The following is a 20,588-nucleotide window of genomic DNA, read 5'->3' as shown; positions in this document are numbered from 1 at the left end:
ATTTATTAATATATATTTTTAAATGCACCTTACTTTTTAAAATATTAATAAAGGGCCTTATATTATTTCTACTATGCTATTGGCTGATATAATTAACATTTTCTGCAGGAGAATATCATTTTTATTTTTATTATTTTTTTGGTCCCATGAAGAATTGTGCTGCATTTCTCTCCCCAGTAAATTGTATGATAAATCAGAGTCGTGGTTTTTCAGACCTGTGATATGGGAACTATAGGGATCTGGTGAAGCTGCTGTTTGTTTTTATCACTTATGACGATCGGACATTCCGACAGCAAAACCGTGGATTGTTTTTCCGACGGATTTTCACTCACACTTGACTTGCATACACACGCACGGTCACACAAATGTTGTCGGAAATTCCGAACGTCGAGAACGCGGTGACGCACAAAACTACGACAAGCCGACAAGACTTTTGTTGTCGGAAAAATTGAAAACCAGCTCTCAAATTTTTGTGGTCGGAAATTTCGACAGCAAATATCCGATAGAGCCTACACACAATCGGAATATCTGACGAAAAGCTCCCATCGAACATTTGTTGTCGGAAATTCTGACCGTGTGTATGCGGCATAAGGCTTCCTGTACTGGATGAGGAGAGCGCCCCCGTATGACCTACTAGAAGAATTCCTAGTTGGATCCTTGAAAAAAAAATAATGAGACAATGAAGGTGAAAATGCCAAATGATGAAGATACACGTACAGTATGTCTATGCAACTGCCAGGTACGTTTTTGGCACAGGTACATAGACAATGTTTTTCCCTTTTGGATCAGACCCCCCAGTGAATTTAATAATTTTGTGCAGTCATTAGATAATCTTAATGTGAAGTTTTAATATAAATGTTGCAAACTTGTAGTAAATGTCTTGGACTTCTAAATAATGGTAACAAAAGAAGGTAAGGTTGTCAACATAGCGAATAGTGGGCCAGATTCACGTAGCTCAGCGGATCTATAGATCCGCTCGATCTACGTGAATTAAGATCCGCTCCCGCAAGTTTAGGAGGCAAGTGGCTAATTCACAAAACACTTACCTCTAAACTTGCGACGGCGGATCCTAAATCCCCCGGCGGAATTCTAATTCCGCGGCTAGGGGGAGTGTACTATTTAAATCAGGCGCGTTCCTGCGCCGATTTAAATGCGCATGCGCCGTCCGGGGAATTTCCCGGCGTGCATTGCTCCCACTGACGTCACTAGGACGTCAGTGGTTTCGACGTGAGCGGGACTTGCGACGCGCGTGTTCGTGAATCGGCGTACGCAAACGACGTTGGAAAATTCAAATTCGACGCGGGAACGCCGGCTATACTTAACATTGGCTGCGCCTGATAAAAGAAGGGGTAAGTATACGACGGGAAAACCGCTACGGAAACGACGTAAGAACACTGCGACGGGTCCGCGTACGTTCGTGAATTTGCGTATCTCGCTGATTTACATATTATTTATCGTAAATCAGCGGGAACTCCCCCGGCGCCATTTTTAAATTGAAAAAAAGATCCGACAGTGTAACACATTGTAACACTGTCAGATCTTAGTCCTATCTATGCGTATCTGATTCTATGAATCAGGCGCATAGATAGGACCAGTGTAAGTCAGAGATACGATGGTGTATCTGTAGATACACCGTCATATCTCTTTGTGAATCTGGCCCAGTAAGTCTATATAGCCGGATTCAGAAAGACTTACGCCGACGTATCTACTGATACGCCGCGTAAGGGGCGCTTCCATTGATTTACACATTGAATATGTAAATAAGCAAGATACGCAGATTCACAAACGTACTTACGCCCGTCGCTGTAATCTACGCTGTTTACGCAAGGCGTACGTCGGGCCTAAAGATAAACCACCAAATAGGAGGCGCAGCCCATGCAAAGGTATGGACGTCGGAACAGCCGTCGTATTTTACGTCGCTTATGTAAGTCGTACGTAAATGGGGCTTCGCGTAGGTTACGTTCACGTCGTAGGCATTGAGCCGTCGTATCTTAGGGAGTATATGCAACGTGATTCTGAGCATGCGCCATTCGATCGGCCCTTCATTTACATGGGGTCACGCTTCATTTTAATACAACACGCCCACTACCTTCCTACTTTGAATTAGGCGGACTTACGCCGGCCCATTTACGCTACGCCACCGTAACTTAGGGAGCAAGTGCTTTGTGAATACTGTTCTTGCCTCTCTATGTTACGTTGGCGTAGCGCATATGAGCTGCGCTACGCCCGCTCAAAGTTACGCCGCTTGGGCCTTAGAGTTCTCATCTGAGGCTCCTTAGATAGTTAAACTTTGTGGACTTTGGAATGGTGGTAAGAAAAGGAGAGACACAGTCCTCATTCCAGGCTCCTCACACCACACTCATCATCCCAGGACTTCGGAATATTGTTGTAGCCAAGCGCTGGCTTTGTTGCTTCTGCCACTGCGGGTCACTCTTTACCAAAGACCGCATTGAGTTTCTTTACCTTAGTACCCAACATGGGTACTATTGCATCACTTCCTGACTGCAGAGGGAGAGAATCCTATCATATCCTGAAAACAGGGGATTGTGGGACATGTAGTCTGGATAGCTGGGATTTCAATGGACCGATTGCTGCTGAAAACTACAAGTTTCAACTGGCTGGAGAGAAAAAGGAATTCTGGGTGAGCAGATAAATAGAATGGTCCGGGAAGGGGTTCACTCTCTTCGGACACGGGAACTAAAGCTGCAGGAGCGAGAGGCTCCCACTTTATCACTTCGATACCAGGCACTCCCCCTCCTGCCCAGGCCAATTTTCAGCTTTCAGCGCTGTCACGCTTTGAATGACAATTGCTCGGTCATGCAACACTGTACACATATGAAATTTGTGTAATTTTTTCCCACACATAGAACTTTCTGGTGATATTTGATCACCACTGGGTTTTTATGTTTTGCTAAACAAATAAGTAAAAAAATGTCTTTGTTTCTGTCATAGAATTTTGTAAATATGTTTTCTCCTACACTGATGGGCACTGATGAGGAGGCACTAATATACAGGACTGATGGGCACTGTTAGGGGGCACTGATATGCAGTACTGATGGGCACTGATAGCTGGCAATGATGGGCACTGACAAGCGACACTGCTAGGCAGCACTGATGAGGAGGCACTGACAGTCAGCACTGATGGGCATAGATAGGTGGCAATGATGGACACTAATTTGTGGCACTGATGGGCATCAATAGTTGGCAATTATGGGTACTGATAGGTGGCACTGATGAGGAGGCACTGACAGTCAGCATTGATGGGCATCGACAGGTGGCACTGATGGGCAATAGGTGGCACTAATGGGCATCGATAGGTGGCAATAATGGGGACTGACAGGTGACACTGGTAGGCAGCACTGATGAGGAGGCACTGAAAGTCAGCACTGATGAGGAGGCACTGAAAGTCAGCACTGATGGGCACTAATTGGTGGCACTGATGGGCATCAATAGGTGGCAATGATGGGCACTGACAGGTGACACTGGTAGGCAGCACTGATGAGGAGGCACTGACAGTCAGCACTGATGTGCATTGATAGGTGGCACTGATGGACACTAATTGGTGGCACTGATGGGCATCAATAGGTGGAAATGATGGGCACTGATGAGGAGGCACTGACAGTCAGCATTGATTGGCATCCCTGATGAACACTGGTTGTCATCCCTAATAGGCACTGATTGGCATCACAGGTGGGCATCACAGATGGGCACTGATGGGCATCGCTAAAGACCTGAGACCTGAACTGATTATCAGTGCAGATCTCCCATCAGGAGAGCTGCTTATTAGCTCTCCTCTTCTCACACCCTGTCAGTGTGAATAGAGGAAAGCCGATATCCAGCACTTCCTAGTAATGCTGTGATTGGACAAGCTGATCACAAGGTATAGAGCCTACGCCATGGGCTCTTTACCTTGATTAGAGATGCAGGGCTAGATTCAGGTAGGGCGGCGCATTTGTACGGCGGCATAGCGTATCATATTTACGATGCGCCACCGTAAATCAGAGAGGCAAGTGCTGTATTCACAAAGCACTTGCCTACTAAGTTACGGCGGCGTATCGTAAATGGGGCCGGCGTAAGTGCGCCTAATTCAAATGAGTATGAGGGGGCGTGTTTTATGTAAATGGGTGGTGACCCGACGTGATTGACGTTTTTTTACGAACGGCGCATGCGCCATCCGTGTACATATCCCGGTGTGTATTTCTCCAAAGAACGCCGCAAGGACAAATTACGTCCAGCCCTATGCGCGAACGACGTACGCAAACGACGTAAAAAATTCAAAATTCAATGCGGGAACGACGTCCATACTTAACATTGCGTACGCCTCATAGAAGCAGGAGCAACGTTATGCCGGAAAAGCCTTACGCAAACAACGTAAAAAAATCCCGCCGGGCGCACGTACGTTTGTGAATCAGCGTATCTAGGTCATTTGCATATTCTATGCCGAAAACTACGGAAGCGCCACCTAGCGGCCAGCGTAAATATGCACCCTAAGATACGACGGTGTAAGAGACTTATGCCAGTCGGATCTTAGCCTAATTCTGGCGTATCTTGCTTTCTGAATACAGAAAGAAGATACGCCGGCGCAGCTTTGAATTTATGCGGCGTATCTATAGATACTTTGGGCCAGATTCACGTAGCTCAGCGGATCTATAGATCCGCTCGATCTACGTGAATTAAGATCCGCTCCCGCAAGTTTAGGAGGCAAGTGGCTAATTCACAAACCACTTACCCCCAAACTTGCGACGGCGGATCCTAAATCCCCCGGCGGAATTCAAGTTCCGCGGCTAGGGGAGTGTACTATTTAAATCAGGCGCGTTCCCGCGCCGATTTAAATGCGAATGCGCCGTCCGGGGAATTTCCCGGCGTGCATTGCTCCCACTGACGTCACTAGGACATCAGTGGTTTCGACGTGAGCGGGACTTGCGACGCGCGTGTTCGTGAATCGGCGTACGCAAACGACGTTGGAAAATTCAAATTTGACGCGGGAACGCCAGCTATACTTAACATTGGCTGCGCCTGCTAAAAACAGGGGTAAGTATACGACGGAAAACCGCTATGGAAACGACGTAAGAACACTGCGACGGGTCCACGTACGTTCGTGAATTTACGTATCTCGCTGATTTACATATTATTTATCGTAAATCAGCGGGAGCGCCATTTTTAAATTGAAAAAAAGATCCCTTTGAATTTGAATTCCGCCGGGGGAGTTACGACCCGCCGGTGCAAGTTTCGAGGTAAGTGCTTTGTGAATACTGCACTAGCCTCACAAAATTGCACCGGCGGATCGTAAATCACATAGATTACGCGGATCTATGTGAATCTAGCCCAGAGTGTTGGAGCGATACTCCGCACTACTGATCGGGTCGCACAAATTTCTTGTTTAGTCGGACGTCATATGACATCCAGTCAGAACGGGGGAGCCACCGCCTGGCCATGATTTTTCTATAGGCCGGGTGGGATAGGGTTAAAATGGCATATTGTTCATCTATTGTATAAATACATTTGAATGTATAAGAAGATTTATGATAATAAGGACAGAGACACAGCTAAGAAGGCAAAGTTCATGTGAAAGATGTTTGATGAATTTGTAGCTCCACCTTATAGAGGTCTGTGTATAAAATCTTCATTGTGCCAATTCTCCACACATTGAGAAGGGAAATTGCTGTATTTCCTCTGATATGTATTTCCCGTATCGTCAGCGCCACCTAGGGGCCATTATTAGCCAGATTCATAGAGAGTTACGCCGTACGAGAGTTAAGCCTATTCTGGAAACCAGAATTAGGCTAAGATACGAGCGGCGTAAGTCTCCTACGCCGTCGTATCTTAAAGTGTAATTTTTAGGCTGGCCGCTAGGTGGCGCTTCCGTTGAGTTCGGCGTAGAATATGTAAATGACTAGATACGCCGATTCACGAACGTACTTGCGCCCGTTGTAGTAAAGATACGCCGTTTCCGTAAGAGATACGCAGCGTAAAGATAAAGCTGCCCCCTAGGATGCGTAGTCAATGTTAAGTATGGCCGTCGTTCCCGCGTCAAAATTTGAAAATGTTACGTCGTTTGCGTAAGTCGTCTGTGAATAGGGCTGGACGTAATTTACGTTCACGTCGAAACCAATACGTCCTTGCAGCGTACTTTGGAGCAATGCACACTGGGATATGTACACGGACGTTTGTAAAAAACGTCAATCATGTCATGTCACCCCCCATTAACATAAAACACGCCCCCTCATCCTCATTTGAATTAGGCGCGCTTACGCCGGCCCCATTTACGCTACGCCGCTGTAAGTTTGGAGGCAAGTACTTTGTGAATACAGTACTTGCCTCTCTGACTTAAGGCGGCATAGCGTAAATACGATACGCTACGCCGCCTTAAAGTTGTGGCGGCGTCTCTGAATCCAGCTATATGGTTTTTTTTTTCCTGGCTGAAATAAAATGCATAATAACCACTGGGTGGCGATAGAGAAATATAAGAAAATTGGGGATGATTACACAAATAATAATACAGACATTATTAATAAATAATATCAATATTATGAAACCACTCCTACTTCTCACCGCTCTTTTAGGGGTAAGCCAGCAATGAAACACAAAACACACTGCAGGTGAGAAAAGGATTATAAAGTACAAAGAATTAACCGCAACAGACAAGGAAATATTATTTCCATTACAGAGAAACAGTAAGAACTTCTAAGGCCTTGTACACACGACGGGACAGTCCGCTGAAAACAGTCCGCCGAACCGTTTTCATCGGACATGTCCAGTCGGAGATTTCTGTCTGATGGTTGTACACACCATCAGACAGAAATGAGAGGCAATCCACGCCGTCGCCGCGACGATGACGCAGCGACGTGCGCGACGCAGGAAGGTCAATGCTTCCACGCATGCGTCAAAGTCATTCGACGCATGCGAGGGATGGTGGCCGCTCGGACATGTACGGTAGGTCTGTACAGACGACCGAACATGTCCGAGCGGACAGGATTCCAGCGGGCTGTTTCTAAACAAGTTTGGAAATATTTGCCCGCTGGAAAAAGGCCCGGCGGGCAAATGTATGCTGGAATCCTGTCCGCTCGGCTGTACAGACGACCGAACATGTCTGCTGAAACTGGTCCGCAGACCAGTTTCAGCAGACATGTTCGGTCGTCTGTACGGGGCCTAAGAGGCACAAAACCACAGTGGTCACTAGAAGGGAAAAACACCATCTGTTGTTACAGACTCTGGTATCGGGGTACAGGGATGTGGGGGGTCAGACAACACACGGGGTATCACCTTCTGTTGTATATCCACAGAAATCACCCAGCACGCTGGCAGATTGTCAGGAGAACCCCAAGTTCCCACCCCAGACAGGGGTAACAGCTGTATAACAGCACACACACTCTATTATCCCACCACTGCCACACACATGACAAGGAGGGAAGCCCCACGGGAACTAGAAAACCAGGAGAGGACCTTGTTTGGTGGAGGAGGGAAGGAGAGGGAGATTATTGGTAGCCAGTAATACCAGCTGTGATAGACTTGACACAGCCTGCAATACCTCTGATCGCCACTAGAGAGAAACTCTGCCTATATCTAGCTGGCTGACCGCATAGACTAGAGCAGTCTATTAATCAGCACACACTTCTTGGGTTCCTCAGGCTCCTCTACAAGCTAGAATCCTTGTGTTACTCCCTCTATCCATGTACACCCCCCACCAGACACACCACACGGGGGCAGTGAGGGTACATGGGGGGAGTGGGTGAACAGGGAGGCATTTGGGTGAGCAGAGAAGTGGGGGGGAGGGGACAGGTGGGCAGTGAGAGGTAGGTGGTAGGAAAAAATGGCCACAGTCCATGCTCATTGTGGGAGGGAGATACATTCTATTGTTATAAGCTCATTTAAAAAAATGGTAATCACTGAGAGGAAATGTGGGGCATTATTCTTAGTGTGAGAAAGGGAAACAGAGGTGCTCAGTAAAGAGCAGGGGGGCAGAGGTGCTCATTAAAGAAACAAGCGGTACTGGACTGGTGCTCAGTGGTGGGATGGGGAGCAGTGGAGGGACAGAGGGGTGGACAGGGGGCAGTAGGGGAACACATTGGAGCACAGGGGGCAGTAGGGGGACACATGGGAGGACAGGGGGCAGTCGGGGAACACATGGGAGGGCAGTAGGGGAACACATGGAAGGACAGGGGGCAGTCGGGGAACACATGGGAGGACAGGGGGCAGTAGGGGAACACATGGGAATACAGGGGGCAGTAGGGGAACACATGGGAGGACAGGGGGCAGCAGGAGAACACATCGGAGGACAGGGGGCAGTAGGGCAACACATCGGAGGACAGGGGGCAGCAGGGGAACACATCGGAGGACAGGGGGCAGCAGGGGAACACATCGGAGGACAGGGAGGCAGTAGGGGAACACATGGGAGGACAGGGAGGCAGTAGGGGAACACATGGGAGGACAGGGGGCAGTAGGGGAACAGATGGGTGGACAGGGGGCAGTAGGGGGACACATGAGAGGACAGGGGGCAATAGGGGGGACACATGGGGGGACAAGGGGGCAGAAAGGGGATAGGGGTGTGGGTAAGGGTACAGAGGAGTGGACAGGGGGGCAGTAGGTAAACCGAGGGGAGTGGGGGGAGACACAGGGCTGAACAGGGAACGTGGGGGCACAGGGGAAGTGGAGGGACACAGGGGAAGATGGGGGACAGACGGTTGGTTAGGGGGGCAGTGGGAGGACAGGGGGGCAGTGGGAGGACAGAGGTGTGGATGGCTTGCAGTGTTATTGAGGAGATGAATACCTGGCTGATGGTGTCCTGGTCTGGAGGTTGATGTGGAGCTCCTCTGATAAATCTTCTATGGTTGGGGTCCTCTCGGATGGTCCCTCTTGGCTCCTCTGATGACTCTTCTATGGTCGGGTGACTTCTGACTCTTCCCAGCACGGTGACTGGACATGAAGGGGGAAATCTCTCCCAACTCTCGGCTTCTCTTCCTCCGGCTCACAAGTGTCCACAATCAGGGGAAAGTTCTCCTCCGTGTCCCCGATGGAAGATGGAGGCTTCTTGTCCTGGCTGAGAGGTGTGAGGGACGTTCTGTGTCTGCACTACAGATCTGGGAAGACTCCAATCACATTGTGAGCCAGCTTCCTCACAGGGGGCCCCTCCCCTACAGACGTCCTGGGGCCATGCTGACTACAAACACAGTGTGGGGGAGGGGGATCACAAAGAGGACCCCTCCCCAATTCTCTGGGAAGATACTAACAGAATCTCATTCCAGAATGGTCGTATGAAGATTTGTTGGATGTTCTTCTGGTTAGTTGAGGTGACATCAACCCCATACACAGCCCTCCCCGACTTCTCACCCCTCCCCCATACACAACCCTCCCCGACTTCTCACCCCTCCCCCATACGCAGCCCCCTGACTTCTCACCCCTCCCCCATACACAGCCCTCCCCGACTTCTCACCCCTCCCCCATGAACAGCCCTCCCTGACTTCTCACCCCTCCTCCATACACAGCCCTCCCGGCTTCTCACCCCTCCCCGCCTTCTCACCCATACACAGCCCCCCCCGGCTTCTCACCCCTCCCCCATACACAGCCCTTCCTGGCTTCTGACCCCTCCCCGGCTTCTCACCCATACACAGCCCCCCGGCTTCTCACCCCTCCCCCATACATAGCCCTCCCTGGCTTCTCACCCTTCCCCAGCTTCTCACCCCTCCCCCATACACAGCCCCCCGACTTCTCACCCCTCCCCCATACACAGCCCTCCCCGGCTTCACACCTCTCCCCCATACACTGCCCTGCGGCTTCTCACCCCTCCCCATACACAGCAATCCCCGGCTTCTAAGCCCTTCCCCATACACAGCCCTCCCCAGTTTCTCGCCCCTCCCCATGCACAGCAATCCTCAGCTTCTCACCCCTCCCCCATACACATGCCTACAGACATTACACCCCCCTTTTAAACACACAAAAGTTTTAAAGTTTTACAACATGCCTACCTTCTCAAATACAGATTCCAACAGATCACCTACCCCCCCACCACATAACTCACAGATCACCTACCCCCAACAAAGAACTCACCGATCACCTACCTACCCCAACACAGAACTCAGAGATCACCTACCTCTCCCAACACAAAACTCACAGATCATCTTCCTCCCCAACACAGAACTCACAGATCACCTACCTCCCCCAACACACAGATCACCTACCTCCCCCAACACACAACTCACAGATCATCTACCTCCCCCAACACACAACTCACAGATCACCTACCTCCCCCAACACACAACTCACAGATCACCTACCTCCCCCAACACACAAATCACCTACCTCCCCCAACACACAACTCACAGATCACCTACCTCCCCCAACACACAACTCACAGATCATCTACCTCCCCCAACACACAACTCACAGATCACCTACCTCCCCCAACACACAGATCACCTACCTCCCCCAACACAAAACACAGAACTCACAGATCCCCTACCTCCCTCTAACACAGAACTCACAGATCCCCTACCTCCCTCCAACACAGAACTCACAGATCACCTACCTCCCCCAACACACAACTCACAGATCATCTACCTCCCCCAACACAAAACACAAAACTCACAGATCGCCTACCTCCCCCAACACACAACTCACAGATCACCTACCTCCCCCAACACACCACTCACAGATCATCTACCTCCCCCAACACAAAACACAAAACTCACAGATCACCTACCTCCCCCAACACAAAACACAAAACTCACAGATCCCCTACCTCCCTCTAACACAGAACTCACAGATCCCCTACCTCCCTCCAACACAGAACTCACAGATCCCCTACCTCCCTCCAACACAGAACTCACAGATCACCTACCTCCCCAACACAGAACTCACAAATCACCTACCTCCTCCCAACAGAGAACTCATAGATCATCTGCCTTCCTGTAGAAAACCAGGCCGGTGTTGTCCCTCTATAGATCCTAATAAAGTGCCTCTAGCAGAGGAGGGAAGTGATGGGTCAGAGTCTGTAGAAGAAGTTCTAGTGACCAGTCTAGATGGACGAGGTGAGAATGTTGTGTAGGTGACGCTCCGAGAGTACGTCTGATTAGTAGACGTTTAGACTTTGAACTCCTTCAGCTGCTTGGCTAAAAAATGCAGACTGCAGTGAAGACTCCACCGGTGTGATCTGTGCATCTTCTTCCTTCTGGAGAAATGCAAGTCAATGAACAATGGAGCAAACAGACCATTGTCCTCCTCCCTGTCCACAAACAATGAAACTCGGAGAACAATGGAGCAAACAGACCATCGCATTCCTCCCTGTCCACAAACAATGAAAGTCGTAGAACAATGGAGCAAACAGACCATCGCACTCCTCCCTGTCCACAAACAATGAAACTCGGAGAACAATGGAGCAAACAGACCATCGCACTCCTCCCTGTCCACAAACAATGAAATTCGGAGAACAATGGAGCAAACATACCATTGTCCTCCTCCCTGTCCACAAACAATGAAACTCGGAGAACAATGGAGCAAACAGACCATCGCACTCCTCCCTGTCCACAAACAATGAAACTCGAGAACAATGGAGCAAACAGACCATCGCACTCCTCCCTGTCCACAAACAATGAAACTCGGAGAACAATGGAGCAAACAGACCATCGCACTCCTCCCTGTCCACAAACAATGAAAGTCGGAGAACAATGGAGCAAACAGACCATCGCACTCCTCCCTGTCCACAAACAATGAAATTCGGAGAACAATGGAGCAAACAGACCATCGCACTCCTCCCTGTCCACAAACAAAGCTGGGATCAGGTCACCTCGGAGCCCCCTTGGAATACGCTCTGCTTTCTAATGCCCCATACACACGACCGTTTTTCGGGTTGTAAAAAATGATCTGCTGGATTCACGTAGGGCGGCGTATTTTTGAGCCGGCGTGGCGTATCGTATTTACGCCACGCCGCCGTAAGTCAGAGAGCCAAGTGCTGTATTCACAAAGCACTTGCCTCCTAAGTTAGGGCGGCGTAGCGTAAATGGGCCGGCGTAAGCGCGCCTAATTCAAATTGTGAAGAGGTGGGCATGTTTTATGTAAATAAACCATGACCCGACGTGATTCACGTTTTTAACGAACGGCGCATGCGCTGTCCGTGTACATATCCCAGTGTGCATTGCTCCAAAGTACGCCGCAAGGACGTATTGGTTTCGACGTGAACAGAAATTACGTCCAGCCCCATTCACGGACGACTTACGCAAACGATGTAAAATTTTCAAAATTCGACGCGGGAATGACGTCCATACTTAACATTGACTAGGCCAGCTTTTTGTTTGACTAATTTTACGCCTGAAAACACCTTACGTAAACGGCATATCTTTACTGCGACGGGCAAGCGTAAGTTCGTGAATAGGCGTATCTCGCTGATTTACGCATTCTAGGCGTAAATCAGCGTTCATGCCCCTAGCGGCCAGCGGAACAAGACAGCTAAGATACGACGGCGCAGGCCGTCGTATCTTAGCTACATTTAAGTGTATCTCAATTTGAGAATACACTAAGGCCTCGTACAGACGGGGCAAACATGTACGATGAAAGCGGTCCGCCGGACCGTTTTCAGCGTACATGCCCGCCCAGAGATTTCTGTATGATGGCTGTACACACCATCATACAGAAATCCGCGCGTACACGATACGCGGCAATGAGGCCGTGCCGTCGCCGCAACGATGACGCGGCGACGTGTGCGGCCCTGGCAGTTCAATGCTTCCACGCATGCGTCAAAGTCATTCGATGCATGCGAGGGATGGCGGCCGCTCGGACATGAACGGTAAGTCTGTACAGACGACCCAACATGTCCGATGGACAGGATTCCAGCGGGCATGTTTCTAAGCAAGTTTAGAAACATTTGCCCGCTCGAAAACGGTCTGGCGGGCAAATGTACGCTGGAATCCTGTCCGCTCGGCTGTACAGACGACTGAACATGTCTGCTGAAACTGGTCCGCGGACCAGTTTCAGCAAACATGTTCGGTCGTGTGTACGGGGCCTTAAATGTACGACGGCGCAGATTCAGCATTATGACGGCGTATCTACTGATACGCCGGCTTAACTCTTTGTGAATCTAGCTATATGTTTTTTTTATGTCATTAAAAACGATCATGTGTGGGCTCCAGAGCATTTTTCATGTCGATAAAAATGGTCATTACAATTTCGAACATTAAAATTATGTGAAGCCCACACACCCATCATTTTAAATGACGTTTTTTAAAAACAACGTTTTTTTCATGCCAAAAAATGATCGTGTGTACGCGGCATAAGAATTGGTAAGCTGCAATATAATAAATGTTTGTGATTGGGTTTAATATTGATTTAAGTTTATTTATTTATTAATCAGCAAAAGGGATGGAATTTAAAGTGAATGAGACGTGTCCCTTGTGCTTGTGGCTGATATTTTCATTGAAATATTCATTCCTCCCCCATAGATGTGATCTTCTGGTGTTGCGATAGTTAATACAAGCCACTGGACCTATCACTGGCACTCGCCAAAAGTGGTGACTGTCCCCGCCCCTTTCCTGTCCCCACCCTTCTATGTCCCCACCCTTACCTGTGCCTACAATTTCCTGTCCCTGCCCTTCTATATCCCCACCCCTTCCTGTCCAACCCTTCTATGTCCCCGCCCTTTCCTGTCCAACCCTTTCCTGTCTCTGCTCTCTCCTGTCCTCTTCCTTTCCTCATCTTCCTCCATTCTTAGAAGCTCTACTATCCTTTCTCACAATGAAAAGTTCTCTGTGAATGGAGGAGGCGGACCCTTCATTCATCCGCCCCTCCTCCATTCATAGAAAATGTATCATTGTTTGTGCCATTTCTATAGTCAGTGCCGGGACAAGACCACCCAGTGCCGGGACAAAGATGGTAAACTGGGTGGGGATAACAGTGGTGTAAGGTTTGCAAATGTCTCTGTGTTGGTGGTGTCACTGGAAGGAACAAATGTCCCTGTGTTGGTGTCACTGGAAGGAACAAATGTCCCTGTGTTGGTGGTGTCACTGGAAGGAACAAATGTCCCTGTGTTGGTGGTGTCACTGAAAGGAACAAATGTCTCTGTGTTGGTGGTGTCACTGGAAGGAACAAATGTCCCTGTGTTGGTGGTGTCACTGGAAGGAACAAATGTCCTTGTGTTGGTGGTGTCACTGGAAGGGACAAATGTCCTTGTGTTGGTGGTGTCACTGGAAGGAACAAATGTCCTTGTGTTGGTGGTGTCACTGGAAGGGACAAATGTCCTTGTGTTGGTGGTGTCACTGGAAGGAACAAATGTCCTTGTGTTGGTGGTGTCACTGGAAGGAACAAATGTTCTTGTGTTGGTGGTGTCACTGGAAGGAACAAATGTCCTGTGTTGGTGGTGTCACTGGAAGGAACAAATGTCCCTGTGTTGGTGGTGTCACTGGAAGGAACACATGTCCCTGTGTTGGTGGTGTCACTGGAAGGAACAAATGTCCCTGTGTTGGTGGTGTCACTGGAAGGAACAAATGTCATTGTGTTGGTGGTGTCACTGGAAGGAATAAATGTCCCTGTGTTGGTGGTGTCACTGGAAGGAACAAATGTCCTGTGTTGGTGGTGTCACTGGAAGGAACAAATGTCCTGTGTTGGTGGTGTCACTGGAAGGAACAAATGTCCTTGTGTTGGTCGTGTCACTGGAAGGAACAAATGTCCCTGTATTGATGGTGTCACTGGAAGGAACAAATGTCCCTGTGTTGGTGGTGTCACTGGAAGGAACAAATGTCCTTGTGTTGGTGGTGTCACTGGAAGGAACAAATGTCCTTGTGTTGGTGGTGTCACTGGAAGGAACAAATGTCCTGTGTTGGTGGTGTCACTGAAAGGAACAAATGTCCCTGTGTTGGTGGTGTCACTGAAAGGAATAAATGTCCCTGTGTTGGTGGTGTCACTGGAAGGAACAAATGTCCCTGTGTTGGTGGTGTCACTGGAAGGAACAAATGTCCTTGTGTTGGTGGTGTCACTGGAAGGAACAAATGTCCTTGTGTTGGTGGTGTCACTGGAAGGAACAAATGTCCTGTGTTGGTGGTGTCACTGAAAGGAACAAATGTCCCTGTGTTGGTGGTGTCACTGAAAGGAATACATGTCCCTGTGTTGGTGGTGTCACTGGAAGGAACAAATGTCCTTGTGTTGGTGGTGTCACTGAAAGGAACAAATGTCCCTGTGTTGGTGGTGTCACTGAAAGGAATACATGTCCCTGTGTTGGTGGTGTCACTGGAAGGAACAAATGTCCCTGTGTTGGTGGTGTCACTGGAAGGAACAAATGTCCTGTGTTGGTGGTGTCACTGGAAGGAACAAATGTCCTGTGTTGGTGGTGTCACTGAAAGGAATACATGTCCCTGTGTTGGTGGTGTCACTGGAAGGAACAAATGTCCCTGTGTTGGTGTCACTGGTGCCGGGTGGGGAGGAGTGATTGTCGGTGAAGGAGGGAAGCTGGGAGGAGTGATTGTCAGTGAAGGAGGGAAGCTGGGAGGAGTGATTGTCAGTGAAGGAGGGAAGCTGGGAGGAGTGATTGTCAGTGATGGAGGGAGGCTGGGAGGAGTGATTGTCAGTGGAGGAGGGAAGCTGGGAGGAGTGATTGTCGGTGAAGGAGGAAGGCTGGGAGGAGTAATTGTCAGTGAGGGAGGGAAGCTGGGAGGAGTGATTGTCAGTGAAGGAGGGAAGCTGGGAGGAGTGATTGTCAGTGAAGGAGGGAAGCTGGGAGGAGTGATTGTCAGTGAAGGAGGGAGGCTGGGAGGAGTGATTGTCAGTGAAGGAGGGAGGCTGGGAGGAGTGATTGTCGGTGGAGGAGGGAGGCTGGGAGGAGTGATTGTCAGTGAAGGAGGGAGGCTGGGAGGAGTGATTGTCAGTGATGGAGAGAGGCTGGGAGGAGTGATTGTCGGTGAAGGAGGGAAGCTGGGAGGAGTGATTGTCAGTGAAGGAGGGAAGCTGGGAGGAGTGATTGTCGGTGAAGGAGGGAGGCTGGGAGGAGTGATTGTCGGTGGAGGAGGGAGGCTGGGAGGAGTGATTGTCAGTGATGGAGAGAGGCTGGGAGGAGTGATTGTCAGTGAAGGAGGGAAGCTGGGAGGAGTGATTGTCAGTGAAGGAGGGAAGCTGGGAGGAGTGATTGTCAGTGAAGGAGGGAAGCTGGGAGGAGTGATTGTCGGTGAAGGAGGGAGGCTGGGAGGAGTGATTGTCGGTGATGGAGGGAGGCTGGGAGGAGTGATTGTCGGTGAAGGAGGGAGGCTGGGAGGAGTGATTGTCGGTGAAGGAGGGAAGCTGGGAGGAGTGATTGTCGGTGAAGGAGGGAAGCTGGGAGGAGTGATTGTCAGTGAAGGAGGGAAGCTGGGAGGAGTGATTGTCAGTGAAGGAGGGAGGCTGGGAGGAGTGATTGTCAGTGAAGGAGGGAAGCTGGGAGGAGTGATTGTCGGTGAAGGAGGGAGGCTGGGAGGAGTGATTGTCGGTGAAGGAGGGAAGCTGGGAGGAGTGATTGTCAGTGATGGAGGGAAGCTGGGAGGAGTAATTGTCGGCGAAGGAGGGAAGCTGGGAGGAGTAATTGTCGGCGAAGGAGGGAAGCTGGGAGGAGTGATTGTCAGTGAAGGAGGGAAGCTGGGAGGAGTGATTGTCGGTGAAGGAGGGAAGCTGGGAGGAGTGATTGTCAGTGAAGGAGGGAGGCTGGGAGGAGTGATTGTCAGTGAAGGAGGGAGGCTGGGAGGAGTGATTGTCGGTGAAGGAGGGAAGCTGGGAGTAGTGATTGTCAGTGAAGGAGGGAAGCTGGGAGGAGTGATTGTCAGTGAAGGAGGGAAGCTGGGAGGAGTGATTGTCGGTGAAGGAGGGAAGCTGGGAGGAGTGATTGTCAGTGATGGAGGGAAGCTGGGAGGAGTGATTGTCAGTGAAGGAGGGAAGCTGGGAGGAGTGATTGTCGGTGAAGGAGGGAAGCTGGGAGGAGTGATTGTCGGTGAAGGAGGGAAGCTGGGAGGAGTGATTGTCAGTGATGGAGGGAAGCTGGGAGGAGTGATTGTCAGTGAAGGAGGGAAGCTGGGAGGAGTGATTGTCAGTGAAGGAGGGAAGCTGGGAGGAGTGATTGTCGGTGAAGGAGGGAAGCTGGGAGGAGTGATAGTCAGTGAAGGAGGGAAGCTGGGAGGAGTGATTGTCGGTGAAGGAGGGAAGCTGGGAGGAGTGATTGTCAGTGATGGAGGGAAGCTGGGAGGAGTGATTGTCAGTGAAGGAGGGAAGCTGGGAGGAGTGATTGTCAGTGAAGGAGGGAAGCTGGGAGGAGTGATTGTCGGCGAAGGAGGGAAGCTGGGAGGAGTGATTGTCAGTGAAGGAGGGAAGCTGGGAGGAGTGATTGTCAGTGAAGGAAGGAAGCTGGGAGGAGTCATTGTCAGTGAAGGAGGGAAGGCTGGGAGGAGTGATTGTCAGTGATGGAGGGAGGCTGGGAGGAGTGATTGTCGGTGAAGGAGGGAAGGCTGGGAGGAGTGATTGTCAGTGAAGGAGGGAGGCTGGGAGGAGTGATTGTCGGTGATGGAGGGAGGCTGGGAGGAGTGATTGTCGGTGAAGGAGGGAGGCTGGGAGGAGTGATTGTCGGTGAAGGAGGGAAGCTGGGAGGAGTGATTGTCAGTGAAGGAGGGAGGCTGGGAGGAGTGATTGTCGGTGATGGAGGGAGGCTGGGAGGAGTGATTGTCGGTGAAGGAGGGAGGCTGGGAGGAGTGATTGTCAGTGAAGGAGGAAGGCTGGGAGGAGTGATTGTCAGTGAAGGAGGGAAGCTGGGAGTAGTGATTGTCGGTGAAGGAGGGAAGGCTGGGAGGAGTGATTGTCAGTGAAGGAGGGAGGCTGGGAGGAGTGATTGTCAGTGTAGGAGGGGAGCTGGGAGGAGTGATTGTCAGTGAAGGAGGGAAGCTGGGAGGAGTGATTGTCGGTGAAGGAGGCAAGCTGGGAGGAGTGATTGTCGGTAAAGGAGGGAAGGCTGGGAGGAGTGATTGTCAGTGAAGGAGGGAGGCTGGGAGGAGTCATTGTCAGTGATGGAGGGAGGCTGGGAGGAGTGATTGTCAGTGGAGGAGGGAAGCTGGGAGGAGTGATTGTCAGTGGAGGAGGGAAGCTGGGAGGAGTGATTGTCAGTGGAGGAGGGGAGATGGGAGGAGTGATTGTCAGTGGAGGAGGGAAGCTGGGAGGAGTGATTGTCAGTGGAGGAGGGGAGATGGGAGGAGGACTCTGAGGGATTATATGGAAGTAAAGGGCTCTGAGGTGACTGATTGTAGGAATGGGACAAACATTCACACAACCTCATAGGAACGACATTGAAAAATTTCCATATTTCTCTCTAGTATGATTAGTTCCTATATTGTCAGCGCCATCTAGTGGCCAGAATGCAGTATATTTATTTAATGACCTCAGTTAGGAATAATACTACATTATGGCCATGAGGTGGCGCTGACGTGTCTGGTTGTGTCTCTACAGATGTGTGACATTTGTACAGTGATTTGTCCCATAAATGAAGGACTTAGTCTTTGTGAGATCTCCTTTATTACACGTGTCCCTCTGTCCCTGGACAGGAAAAATGGAGTCACTTCTGGGAGAAAAAAAATCGGAAAAATCCCAATTTCTAGAGGAGTGAAGATTTTATTTAGATCTGAAATTTTTCCCTTAAAGTGTAAGTTTAGTGAAATTGTCCCTTGTGGTGGCGGCCATTTTCGTTGAAATCTTCATTCCTCCCCCTCATTATATCTGTACTATCACTTCCCCCAATGATAAGTTCTCTATGAATGGAGGAGGGGGCGGGTGAATGAAGGGTCTGCCTCCTCTATTTATAGAGCACCTATCATTGTGAGAAGCCATTGTACATGAATGGAGAAGGGGACAGGTGAGGGTGGGGACAGGTGAGGGTGGGGACAGGAGAGGTGGGGACAGGAAAGCGTGGGGACATTTGAGGGTGGGGACAGGAAATGGCAGGGACAGGAGAGGGTGGGGACAGGAGAGGGTGGGGACAGGAAAGGGCGGGGACAGGTGAGGGGGGACAGGGAATGTGGTGCCCTGATTGGACCTCTGTTGGGCTTTGTCCTCATCTATCCATCAGAATGCATGTGCCTCCATTGTGGGGACACTCATAGTTTAGTGTTAGGACCACAGATTCCAGGATGCCGTGATGCGGCTCTGTGGCTCATGCATGCGTTTGCAAATGCGTTCGGACAAAACCCCTGTTTTTAACGCATACTGTTGGACAGGTTATTTGGTTGTCTGCGAGCTGGTCGGTAAGTAGGCCTGTTTTTTTTTCCTGGGCATTCCCCAGGTTTTGCTGTTATCTGCTTCAGCCTTCAAATGCTACTTACTGCGATGGCTAGCTATAGATGAGGGCGGTGGACAAGTTTGTTTTTTCATATCACATTGGGGTTTACATGAGCAGGGGAACAGGGGGTGGAGTCAGGGGTGGAGCACAGCAAAATTAGGTTTTGCTTAGGGTGTCAAAAATCCTTGCACCAGCCCTGGGTCCCATCCCACTTCATTCAAAAGCTAAAAGGAAAAGTTTGGGCTAATTGTTGACTTTAATTCTCAGTTTATTCCCCTTGTAGAGCAGTTTCCGTGCTCGGTCGCGGATCTGGCTGGTCCTCACCCCGTACACCAGCGGGTTCATCATTGGGGGCATTAGGAGGTAGGTGAGAGAAAGGAGGGAATGGATGGAGGAGGGGATGTGTTTCCAAAACCTGTACGCCAGAAGAGTGAAGCCACCCGGGATATAGAAGAACGACATGACACACACATGAGAGGAACATGTGCCGAATGCCTTAGACCGGGCCTCTTTGGAGGACAGTTTTAGCACAGCATTGATGATGAAGATATAGGATAGCATTATAGTGGAAATATCAAACACAAGAGCCAAAATTAATTGTATGAGGCCAAAGATGCTGTTGATGGTGATGTCACCACATGAGGCCTCGGCTATGGACATGTGATCGCAGTAAGATTTGCTAATCACTTCATGTCCACAGTAGGGTAACCGGATCACTAAGTAGATACAAGGGCTGATCATGAGCACCCCTCGTAAAGCCAGGACTGAGCCGATCTGGGTGATCACTGGATTAGTAAGAATGGCAAAGTATCTTAATGGATAACATATTGCTACATATCGATCAAACGCCATCGCCACCAGGACTCCGGACTCCATATAGGTGAGGAAATGGACAAAATACATCTGGATGACACATCTACTAAAAAATACAACCCGAGAGTTCAGCCAAAGGACGGCCAACATCTGTGGTGCTATAGTAAGGGAGAACATGAAGTCTGTGGTGGCCAACAATGACAGGAACATGTACATGGGAGCATGGAGACCACGATCGGATAGAATGATGAAAACAATAAGAGGGTTGCCGATCACCGAACACATGAACATGATGAAGAACGGCACCGCAATGATGGAATGGAACCTCTCCAGTCCAGGAACTCCGAGGAGGGTGAACCTCACCGATCTCAATTCTGTGATGTTCACCGACATTTCTATCTATAGGACATTTCAGTCTTTAAAGTTAATAAAGCAATATCCTTATAAATCATATAATCACAATAATGATCGATTTGTATTCTGGAATCCCTCCCCGGTGTCGGTTGGTTGAAGCCAAAAG

The 20,588-nt window shown here is 49.8% G+C and overlaps 1 protein-coding gene and 2 pseudogenes across 2 annotated transcripts in view; 1 reads left to right on the top strand and 2 right to left on the bottom strand.

Annotated features, from left to right (window-relative positions):
* The window catches only part of LOC120928403 (zinc finger protein 300-like), a 1,021,177-nt gene that overhangs the window by 231,055 nt on the left and 769,534 nt on the right, over positions 1-20,588 (bottom strand). The gene's annotated exons all lie outside the window — the stretch shown is intronic.
* The window catches only part of LOC120928420, a 399,135-nt pseudogene that overhangs the window by 140,407 nt on the left and 238,140 nt on the right, over positions 1-20,588 (top strand).
* The window catches only part of LOC120928419, a 304,228-nt pseudogene that overhangs the window by 107,748 nt on the left and 175,892 nt on the right, over positions 1-20,588 (bottom strand).

The sequence above is a fragment of the Rana temporaria genome, chromosome 2 (genome assembly GCF_905171775.1).
Source record: "Rana temporaria chromosome 2, aRanTem1.1, whole genome shotgun sequence".
Classification (NCBI taxonomy): Eukaryota; Metazoa; Chordata; class Amphibia; order Anura; family Ranidae; genus Rana; species Rana temporaria.
The sequence above is the reverse complement of the archived record's forward strand: the minus strand, read 5'-3'. Positions and strand labels throughout refer to the sequence as shown.